Source organism: Notolepis coatsorum, assembly GCF_963971535.1.
Source record: "Notolepis coatsorum genome assembly, chromosome: 2".
In the NCBI taxonomy this organism is placed as follows: domain Eukaryota; kingdom Metazoa; phylum Chordata; class Actinopteri; order Aulopiformes; family Paralepididae; genus Notolepis; species Notolepis coatsorum.
In genome coordinates, this window is record NC_140166.1 from 56,451,891 (window position 1) to 56,463,387 (window position 11,497).

Below are 11,497 nucleotides of genomic sequence, written 5' to 3' on the forward strand. Positions count from 1 at the left end.
GGAGTCGCTGTTTACAATGAGGACCCACCCACCGGCTTCCCTCCCGCTGACTCTGCCAATTGAGCCAGTATGACGGCCGACCAAGCCGGAAGCAACGCTGACAGCTGGATTCGATACCAGTGTCTCTTGCGTTGGTGACGAGCGCCTTGTCCGCTGCGCCACCCAGCCGCCTTACCGGTTGTTATTTGATTGAAAATGTTATTACCAGATTGCAGAATGGGTACAATATAGTACGGCTCAATAGGAAGGTGTAGTGGTTACGTCATTGCCGTTTTTCGTGTTCCACCCTCTGTCCAACGCAATGCATTTCCCCATTGCCCATTTCTAAATCGTCTCGTTTAAAACAAATAAAGCATTAACATTTGCATGGTGGACTTTTCTGTGCTTATTCATCCACAATCTATAGCTCAACATGAAAATATTCACAATTAATCATAAAAAAATATCGCCAAAATTATTTTCAACCAAAAATGCTTAAACAATAATGTTAGTGATAGAAGGGAACTCATTTTGTGCAAAAATTTAAAGCTTTTCAATTTCCATGAGGCAGAATTGTTACAATAGCCGATAATCCATTTTCCCAATGATGAATCCCTATACGGGTGGAACAACCAGTGAAGTCAGACTACACCTCCCTATTGTCAGGTATGTAATACGAGCCGATCCCATTCATTGCCCACCACCAGAACAGCGTGGAATATATGTTTCCAGTACCCAGAGTTGGATCAATAAACGCGATCGATATTTGGAATGGCGATCAGGAATTGGGATAATCTTTTTGGAGAACATCTGATCTGAGGTAAGGATTGGGATAATCAGAGCTGTTTTCACCTATATATCAACGTGTCCCATATGTGTGTGTGTGTGGCTGTGAGTGTGTAGCTGATCAGGAAATAAGATGATTGATTTTTCAGCCCGCTTCAATAGCGTGCATAAGTACACATATACTATTGATTAGGGATGGGTACCGAATTCGGTACTTTTGAGGTACCGAACCGAAACACGTCGGTACTACCGAGTATCGAATCAAGTGAGAAACCGAAAGAAAAATAAAAAAAAATATTTTTTATTAATTTTTTTGTAAACTTTTTTTACTTTTTTTTTTTTACTTTTTTTTTCTCCATGTCAACGTTCACACGCACAATATATGCTTACCTAGGATTTGACTTGATTCAACAACAAAGCAGTCAGAGCAATGACAAGCCGAAAACTGTCGAAATTGTAGTTATTTGAAGTTTGGATTTTCTTTTTTTACGACTGAGGTAGGTAAATTAAATTTCTTGAGACTAAAGTACCGAAAAAAGGTACCGTTGGGTACCGGTATCGATTCACAGGTACCGGTACCGGTATCGGTTCAAATGTGAAAGGTACCCATCCCTACTATTGATAATCTAGCGTTTATTTGAAAACGATTCATAAATAGGCCGAAAAATGACAATGTGTTTGTGTATTACAGTAAAGCGTGATTCCTGCAGAATATATTTTTTTCTTCTGAAAGTAAAAAAAAACGAGCGTTTTTCAAAATGGTATAAAACTGAAATGAACCAATTAAAAAACAATCCGTTTCGACAATGTTGACTGCAAACAAATCATTGATAAGCGACGGCCGTATTAGACACAATTTAAGATATAGTTTATGCGTTCACAAATGCGAGTGCTCTGTCATTGAATAGGACACGGAGGCCGGCACTCAAAGTGTTAAGGGGATGCAGACCAGAGAAAGACTTTCGTCTTGTTTACATCAGGGTCCCCCATTTCCAATGCATCATAACATATATGACATACAGATAGACAGTGCTACATCTATACATAGGTTGCTACAAAGCATGCCATCTAACAGTGAAGTTAGCGGCTGTTATTTGATTGATTGATTGATTGATTGAAAATTTTATTAACAGTGAAATGACAGTGTCCTTTTGAAGGAGGGAGGTTCTACAACGAATGCCATCTAACAACACACTTCCCGCGATTTATATTTTGTTTCACAATGAGTCATGACCAACCAATTACATAATCCAACATTGTGTAACCAACTAACACATTCCACGTGAATGTGTTATGACGATATCAATACATCCATTCATAAAGATTATTGTCCGCCATCTTGGTTTCATTCCTAAAAACACGAACGGCGGAGTGATTCGGAAAAAAAGTTATTCGGTTGTGGGCGGGTTCTGGGATCACGTGGAGTGTGTTATGAGAAATAACAACGTCTGAAAGAAGTGTTTCAGCCATTGCCATCAGAATCAAGACATTTGAATGCCATTGTATAAACACACACACATAACTAGTACAGTACACATAGGCCGTGAGCCAGGGCCCCAAATTTGGGCCACGGTACCATCTTGGGGGACTAACTTTCATAGTGATTTTTGGGAAGGTATACACCCTGCTGCTAGAAAAGATGCAATAGCAATGCAGCAGTTGCCTCCAAATCTTGTATAACACTACCAAGCATATTGTTCAGGCCTCCTGTCATGACATGCCCCAAATGAATCATGATAGCTCCTGAACCATAAGGCCTATATGCATGTTTCTGGTCTCCTTTGATAGGTAACAAGCTAGGACATGTGAATCCAGTGTAAGTAAACCCACATCTATTACCATTCCAGAGTAAATGGAGATACAATGAAGGAAAACATCACATTTCTACCCTCGCCTGGTACATAATCTTAATTTAAAAGGCAATATGACCATTATAATGTTTTGGCCATGGTTACCGTTTACATGTTGACTGTTTACTGGTAATTTTAGACACCTGGTGATGATGATGATGATGATGATGATGATGGAGACACCTGGTGATGATGATGATGATGGAGATACTGGTGATGATGATGATGATGGAGACACTGGTGATGATGATGATGATGATGATGGAGACACTGGTGATGATGATGATGGAGACGCCGTCTCTGATGGATAGGAGCGTCTCTGTGCGTCAGGGCGATTTCCAGTCATCTTCTGCTCCCCTCCCCTGTGGTGTACCTCAAGGTTCCATCATGGCGCCCCTCCTCTCTGTATCTGCTCCCCTGTGGTGTACCTCAAGGTTCCATCCTGGCGCCCCTCCTCTCTGTATCTGCTCCCCTCCCCTGTGGTGTACCTCAAGGTTCCATCCTGGCGCCCCTCCTCTCTGTATCTGCTCCCCTCCCCTGTGGTGTACCTCAAGGTTCCATCCTGCTGCCCCTCCTCTCTGTATCTGCTCCCCTCCCCTGTGGTGTACCTCAAGGTTCCATCCTGGTGCCCCTCCTCTCTGTATCTGCTCCCCTGTGGTGTACCTCAAGGTTCCATCCTGGTGTCCCTCCTCTCTGTATCTGCTCCCCTGTGGTGTACCTCAAGGTTCCATCCTGGTGTCCCTCCTCTCTGTATCTGCTCCCCTGTGGTGTACCTCAAGGTTCCATCCTGGCGCCCCTCCTCTCTGTATCTGCTCCCCTCCCCTGTGGTGTACCTCAAGGTTCCATCCTGGTGGCCCTCCTCTCTGTATCTGCTCCCCTCCCCTGTGGTGTACCTCAAGGTTCCATCCTGGCGCCCCTCCTCTGTATCTGCTCCCCTGTGGTGTACCTCAAGGTTCCATCCTGGCGCCCCTCATCTCTGTATCTGCTCCCCTGTGGTGTACCTCAAGGTTCCATCCTGGCGCCCCTCCTCTCTGTATCTGCTCCCCTGTGGTGTACCTCAAGGTTCCATCCTGGCGCCCCTCCTCTCTGTATCTGCTCCCCTGTGGTGTACCTCAAGGTTCCATCCTGGCGCCCCTCCTCTCTGTATCTGCTCCCCTGTGGTGTACCTCAAGGTTCCATCCTGGCGCCCCTCATCTCTGTATCTGCTCCCCTGTGGTGTACCTCAAGGTTCCATCCTGGCGCCCCTCCTCTCTGTATCTGCTCCCCTGTGGTGTACCTCAAGGTTCCATCCTGGCGCCCCTCCTCTCTGTATCTGCTCCCCTTAGGGTCTATTATCAAGAACCATGGCATCTCATTCCATTTGTATGCAGACGACCTACAGTTATACCTACCTTTAAAGCGTGACGACCCCAACACCCTAAAACCCCGGTTAGACTGTCTCAGTGACACTAAAGCTTGGCTGGCTCTGAACTTTTTGAATTTTAATGACAAAAAAACAGGGTCATTATGTTTGGACCAAGCGGGCCTGGTACCTCACCTCCAGACATGGGTGCCCTTGACTCATGTGTCAAACCCATAGTCACCAACCTGGGGGTCAAAATAGACAATGATCTTAATGGATAAACAAATGAATTCTGTGGTTAGGTCCAGCTTCTTCCAGCTGAAGCAACTCTCCAAGGTCAAGCCTCTTCTCTCCTTTAAAGACTTGGAGAGTTATGCCTTTGTGACAACATGGCTGGACTACTGTAATGCGCTCTATGTTGGCGTTGGCCAGGCCTCGCTGTCACAACGCTGCTGCTCGGCTGTCGACAGGGACACGCAAGCGGGAGTGTATACGTCGATTCCATTGTAGACGTTGCCGTTTCTTGCCTGAACCCGCTATTGTTCCGGAATCAAATCTACATCATAGGTATTATGTTCCATCATGAATGCATGAAAGGGGGGGGGGGGGTCATTTCTGATTATTTGATTGTCGGTAACGGCATTCGTATTCAACACTAAAAACGCTTATCAGCCCGATCGGTGTGTGTATTGAGCCGTACTGTATTGTACCCATTCTGCAATCTGTTAAATAAAGTTTTCATTCATTCATTCATTCATACAAAAGCCTTGCAGGATCAAGCAAAAATGTACGCCAAATCGTCCTTACCTGCGACCGGGAGTATTCCAAAAACAATATTCCAATTTCTTGATCGCCATCTGGTACATCCAATGTCAATTTGCTCTACGGCATAATCCACCATAACATATTTGACGGGCATATTTGACGGGCTTCAATGTAACCGGCAGAACCGATCGTCTTGCCCGACAAGGAAAAATGTAACCCGAAACCTTTGGCCATCCCACAGCCCAGGATACAATGTTAGAAAGGGTGCTCGATACCGCCGTCTAGCGTGATGCGGCCGGTATTGCACCTAGGCATTCTCAATGCGATTCCCAATGTTAACCATGAGTCAGTGGGCCTGTAATGAATAGAAATATCGAATAAAAAATAATGATCAAATAACGAGTATACTCGTTGTTGGCGTTCAACGATTGGCGGCCAATAACGAGTATAATCGTTGTTGGCAGTGAATGAGTTAAGATAACTGGTCTACATGTTAAAATATTGTTGTTAACAAAAACAAGAAAAAAAGATTTCAAGCTAATATGTGCTTGAAACAAATAAAATAATCTGCCAGTGCAGTAAATAAAATCTGGCTTGGAAGGATTTCTTGAAATAAGTATATAATTTTTCAAAGATCTGAATGAATGAATGACCTTTATTTATATAGCACCCTTCACAGCACGAATGCACAGGGTGCTTTACACTACAGCTTATATAAAAAACACAACAAAACAAAATCAGAAATAAATGACAACAACAACAGACAGCAGTTAAAAACAGTGAACCAAATAAAATAATTGAATAAAAATAATTTAAATAAAATCAGTCAATAACTAAAAACTATAGGAACAGTGAGGACAAGAAAGAGTGCCTATATATGACCAAAAGTCTGTCTGAACAAATGTGTTTTTAGTTGTTTTTTAAAAGAGTTCTCAGAGGGGGCAGTTCGCAGGTCCAGGGGGAGAGCGTTCCAGAGCCTTGGTGCCGTCACCTCGAAGGCTCCATCACCCCTTGTTTTCAGCCTGGACCTGGGGACCACCAGGAGGTGCTGACCGGCAGACCTGAGTGAGCGGGTGTTGGTGTAGGGATGGATGAGTTCAGTGATGTAGATAGGGGCCTGACCGTGGTCTCTCGTTTGCAGCTAGTTCAGAACGCCGCTGCCCGTCTGCTAACGGGAACACGACAGCGGGAGCACATTTCCCCTGTGCTGGCTGCCCTCCACTGGCTTCCTGTGCGTTTTAGGATTGATTTTAAGGTTTTACTGTTTGATTTTAACATGTTTGAACGGCTTGGCACCGGGCTACCTCTCGGACCTGCTGGAACCTTATGTTCCTCCAAGGTCCCTCAGGTCCTCTGACCAGCTCCTCCTGGCTGTTCCTCAGGTCCAGGCTGAAGTTCAGGGGGGACCGTGCTTTCGCTGTGGCAGCCCCAACGCTCTGGAATGAGCTGCCGCTGCATGTTAGACAGGCCCCCACTCTGCATGTTAGGCAGGCCCCCACTCTGCAGGTTAGGCAGGCCCCCACTCTGCATGTTAGGCAGGCCCCCACTCTGCATGTTAGGCAGGCCCCCACTCTGCATGTTAGGCAGGCCCCCACTCTGCATGTTAGGCAGGCCCCCACTCTGCATGTTAGACAGGCCCCCACTCTGCATGTTAGACAGGCCCCCACTCTGCATGTTAGGCAGGCCCCCACTCTGCATGTTAGGCCCCCACTCTGCATGTTAGGCAGGCCCCCACTCTGCATGTTAGGCAGGCCCCCACTCTGCATGTTAGACAGGCCCCCACTCTGCATGTTAGGCAGGCCCCCACTCTGCATGTTAGACAGGCCCCCACTCTCCATGTTAGACAGGCCCCCACTCTGCATGTTAGGCAGGCCCCCACTCTGCATGTTAGGCCCCCACTCTGCATGTTAGACAGGCCCCCACTCTGCATGTTAGGCAGGCCCCCACTCTGCATGTTAGACAGGCCCCCACTCTGCATGTTAGGCAGGCCCCCACTCTGCATGTTAGACAGGCCCCCACTCTGCATGTTAGACAGGCCCCCACTCTGCATGTTAGGCAGGCCCCCACTCTGCATGTTAGACAGGCCCCCACTCTGCATGTTAGACAGGCCCCCACTCTGCATGTTAGACAGGCCCCCACTCTGCATGTTAGGCAGGCCCCCACTCTGCATGTTAGACAGGCCCCCACTCTGCATGTTAGGCAGGCCCCCACTCTGCATGTTAGGCAGGCCCCCACTCTGCATGTTAGACAGGCCCCCACTCTGCATGTTAGACAGGCCCCCACTCTGCATGTTAGACAGGCCCCCACTCTGCATGTTAGGCAGGCCCCCACTCTGCATGTTAGACAGGCCCCCACTCTGCATGTTAGGCAGGCCCCCACTCTGCATGTTAGACAGGCCCCCACTCTGCATGTTAGGCAGGCCCCCACTGCATGTTAGGCAGGCCCCCACTCTGCATGTTAGGCAGGCCCCCACTCTGCATGTTAGACAGGCCCCGACTCTGCAGGTTAGACAGGCCCCCACTCTGCATGTTAGACAGGCCCCCACTCTGCATGTTAGGCAGGCCCCCACTCTGCATGTTAGACAGGCCCCCACTCTGCATGTTAGACAGGCCCCCACTCTGCATGTTAGGAAGGCCCCCACTCTGCATGTTAGACAGGCCCCCACTCTGCAGGTTAGACAGGCCCCCACTCTGCATGTTAGGAAGGCCCCCACTCTGCATGTTAGACAGGCCCCCACTCTGCATGTTAGGAAGGCCCCCACTCTGCATGTTAGGCAGGCCCCCACCTCATCAATAAAAACACTGGCAACTCTAAGCAGCTTTTTTCCACCATAAATCACCTACTGAAGCCACAACCATCCTCATCCACTGAAGCTACAGAAGAGCGATGCAATAACTTTATGGACTTTTTCAGATCTAAAGTAAACAACATCCGCTCTCTGATGCCCAGCTCTTCCTCTCTGTTTCCCTCTGCCTCTAACCCACCACCTGAGAGCTTGCCATCTCTCCCATGTTTCACTGAGGTTCAGCAGAGCCACATTGAAAAAACACTCAGAGGAATGAAACCATCCACCTGCACCCTGGATCCCATTCCAACTGCCCTGCTCAAATCAAACATCCCCAGCATCAGCCCAATCATCACCCAGGCTGTTAACCTCTCCCTTCAAACTGGCCATATCCCATCCACCCTCAAAGTTGCCATCATCAGCCCCCTCCTAAAGAAGCCCACCCTGGACCCGGAGGTTCTTGCCAACTACAGGCCTATTTCGAACCTTTCCTTTCTATCCAAGGTTTTGGAAAAGGTAGTTGCCTCCCAGCTCCAGGACCACCTTAAAAATAACACCCTGTTCGAGAAGTTCCAGTCAGGCTTTCGCTCATCCCACAGCACGGAAACAGCTCTGCTCAGGGTGACGAATGACCTCCTAATGACCGCTGACGCAGGATCACCATCACTCCTCATCCTCCTCGATCTGACAGCGGCGTTTGACACCGTGGACCACACCATCCTCCTGGAGCGCCTCCACAACACTGTTGGACTGTCGAGCCATGCACTACAGTGGTTCCAGTCCTACCTCTTAGGCAGGACAGAATATGTCTCACTGGGAGGACACAAGTCCAGGCTGCTCGAGGTCACCTGTGGTGTTCCGCAGGGGTCGGTTCTTGGTCCCATTCTATTCATCACCTACATGCTCCCCCTTGGTCGTGTCATCGGCAGACATGGAATGTCTTTCCACTGTTATGCCGATGACACACAACTCTACATAAAAACGGCCCCAAACCCCTCTGCAGCTCTGTCATGCCTCACCACCTGTCTTGGGGAGATAAAGGCATGGATGAACAGCAACTTCCTCCAACTAAACAGCAAGAAAACCGAGGCACTCATAATTGGCACCCCTCACCAGGTTCAGTCTTCATCCATATCACATCTCACCTTTGACGGCCAGGTCATCCCCCTCTCCCCCTCAGTCACAAATCTGGGGGTTCGATTTGACCCCCACCTGACCTTCAACACCCACATAAAACACCTCAAGACCTCATTCTATCACCTAAAAAACATATCAAAACTCCGTCCCATTCTAACCCTGTCAGATGCAGAGAAGCTTGTCCATGCCTTTATCTCCTCAAGACTGGACTACTGTAACGGACTCTTCATCGGGATTCCTGGCAAGAGCATCCAAAAGCTGCAATACATCCAGAACAGCGCTGCCAGGATCCTGATGAGAGTCCGTAAACACGATCACATAACCCCCATCCTTCACTCACTACACTGGCTCCCCGTCTCATCCCGGATCAACTACAAAATCCTTACGATCACCCATAACTGCATAAACGGACACGCACCCCTCTACCTTCAGGAACTCATCACTCCACAATCCTCCACCCGCACCCTCAGATCCGCAGGTAGCCTGCTCCTTCAGGTCCCCAGTACCCGGCTCTGCACCATGGGTGACCCAGCCTTCTGCACGGCTGCACCACGCCTGTGGAACAGCCTCCCCATCCAGCTGAGGGCACCACAGAGCCTGGACTCTTTCAAAGCAGGCCTGAAAACCTATCTGTTCAAAAAGGCCTTTGACTGTTAGCTTTTTATTTAAATTTTATTGCGCTTTGTTTTTAAATTGTCTGTTTATACTATGTTTTTAATTAACTATGTTCTATTTTTATTCTGTATTTTGTTTTATTTGTTTTACTAATAACTATTTTATTCTATTTTTTTAACTGTTTTAACCATGTAGTGTAGCACTTTGGGATCCCAGCGAACAAAAAGTGCATTACAAATCCAATCTATTATTATTATTATTATTACTCTCCATGTTAGACAGGCCCCCACTCTGCATGTTAGGCAGGCCCCCACTCTGCATGTTAGACAGGCCCCCACTCTGCATGTTAGACAGGCCCCCACTCTGCATGTTAGGCAGGCCCCCACTCTGCATGTTAGGCAGGCCCCCACTCTGCATGTTAGGCAGGCCCCCACTCTGCATGTTAGACAGGCCCCCACTCTGCATGTTAGGCAGGCCCTCACTCTGCATGTTAAACAGGCCCCCACTCTGCAGGTTAGGCCCCCACTCTGCATGTTAGACAGGCCCCCACTCTGCAGGTTAGGCAGGCCCCCACTCTGCAGGTTAGGCCCCCACTCTGCAGGTTAGGCAGGCCCCCACTCTGCAGGTTAGGCCCCCACTCTGCATGTTAGACAGGCCCCCACTCTGCAGGTTAGACAGGCCCCCACTCTGCAGGTTAGGCCCCCACTCTGCAGGTTAGGCAGGCCCCCACTCTGCAGGTTAGGCAGGCCCCCACTCTGCATGTTAGGCAGGCCCCCACTCTGCATGTTAGGCAGGCCCCCACTCTGCAGGTGTTCAAATCACGCCTCAAGACACATCTATTTGCGCTTTCAGAGTTTTAAACAGTTTTTGAGAGACCTGCCTTTTTATGTGACATATAGTACTTGTTTTTATTGTGTGCTTTTATTCCATTTTTATGTTTTTATGTTTTATCTTATGTTGTGGACTCGTACAGCACTTTGGTCAACTTTGATGTTTTTAAATGTGCTCTATAAATAAAGTGGATTGGATTGAGTGCTCTGAAAGTGAAAGTGAGGACTTTGAAGTGAATTCTATACTAGTGTACCGGGAGCCAGTGCAGGGATACCAGAGTGGGAGTGATGTGACATGATTTCTTTGACCTCGTGAGAAGCCTGGCTGCAGCATTTTGGACCATTTGCAATCTAGGGTTCTCTCTCCTGATTGGATGAAGTGGGAACTGTATTACAGAAAAAGTATTTTCTATTTACTGCAGAGTGGAGGGACTGAGAGACTGTCAGTGATGACTATGTACACTTACAGCTCCTTTCACTACCAAAGGGTTTTAACCCATTCACTGCGACAATAAATAATAATAATAATACATTTTATTTATAAAGCGCTTTGCAAAACCCAAAGACGCTGACCATGAGCAAAACAAATGAACAAAGAAACAAAGAACCACGGGTTAACTGTCTGTAGTGTGGTAGTGAAATTGTTAATGTGTGGCCATTGTTGTCTTATCTGGTTTGTGATTGTCAAGTTGAATGAACTTTTTTTTATTTATTTTTTATTCCCCCATCTGGATAAAAGGATGTTCTATTGTGACATAAGCATGGGTTCACATGGTTCTGCCGGAGAACAGACCCTCCAGCCGCACAGATGATCTCAGTACTCATTCCTTTGGTCTGATCAGAGAACATGTGATTTAGGAGAAGGGGGAAAAATATATACAAATTATAACTCAATTCAATTATAAAATTAAAATCAAATGTTTTAAAATAATCCTGACGTCGGCGTTTGATGCATTACTGTAATTGAAAGTAAAAAACATAATATTGGAAAAATTCCCACAGATGCACTTATTGTTGTAATCCTCTCCCTCCCCCCCCGTCTCTTTCTCTCCCTCCCTCTCTCTCCCCCCCCCCCTCTTTCCCCCTCTTTCTCCCTTTTTCTCTCCCCCCTCTCCCCCTCCCCGTTTCTCCCCCCCCTTTCTCTCCCCCTCCTCTTTCTCTCCCTCTTTCTCCCTCTCTCGCTCTCCCTCTTTCTCTCCCTCTCTCTCCCCCCTCCCCCTCTCTCTCCCTCTTTCTCTCCCTCTCTCTCCCCCCTCCCCCTCTCTCTCCCTCTTTCTCTCCCTCACTCCCTCTCTCACTCACTCACCCACTCACACACAGACTGTACTTGTTGCTGCTGCTGGCTGCTCTTTCCGTTGCATAAGGATCCTGGAGCTGATCAGAGAGGGTTTTATCTACAGCAGAGAAA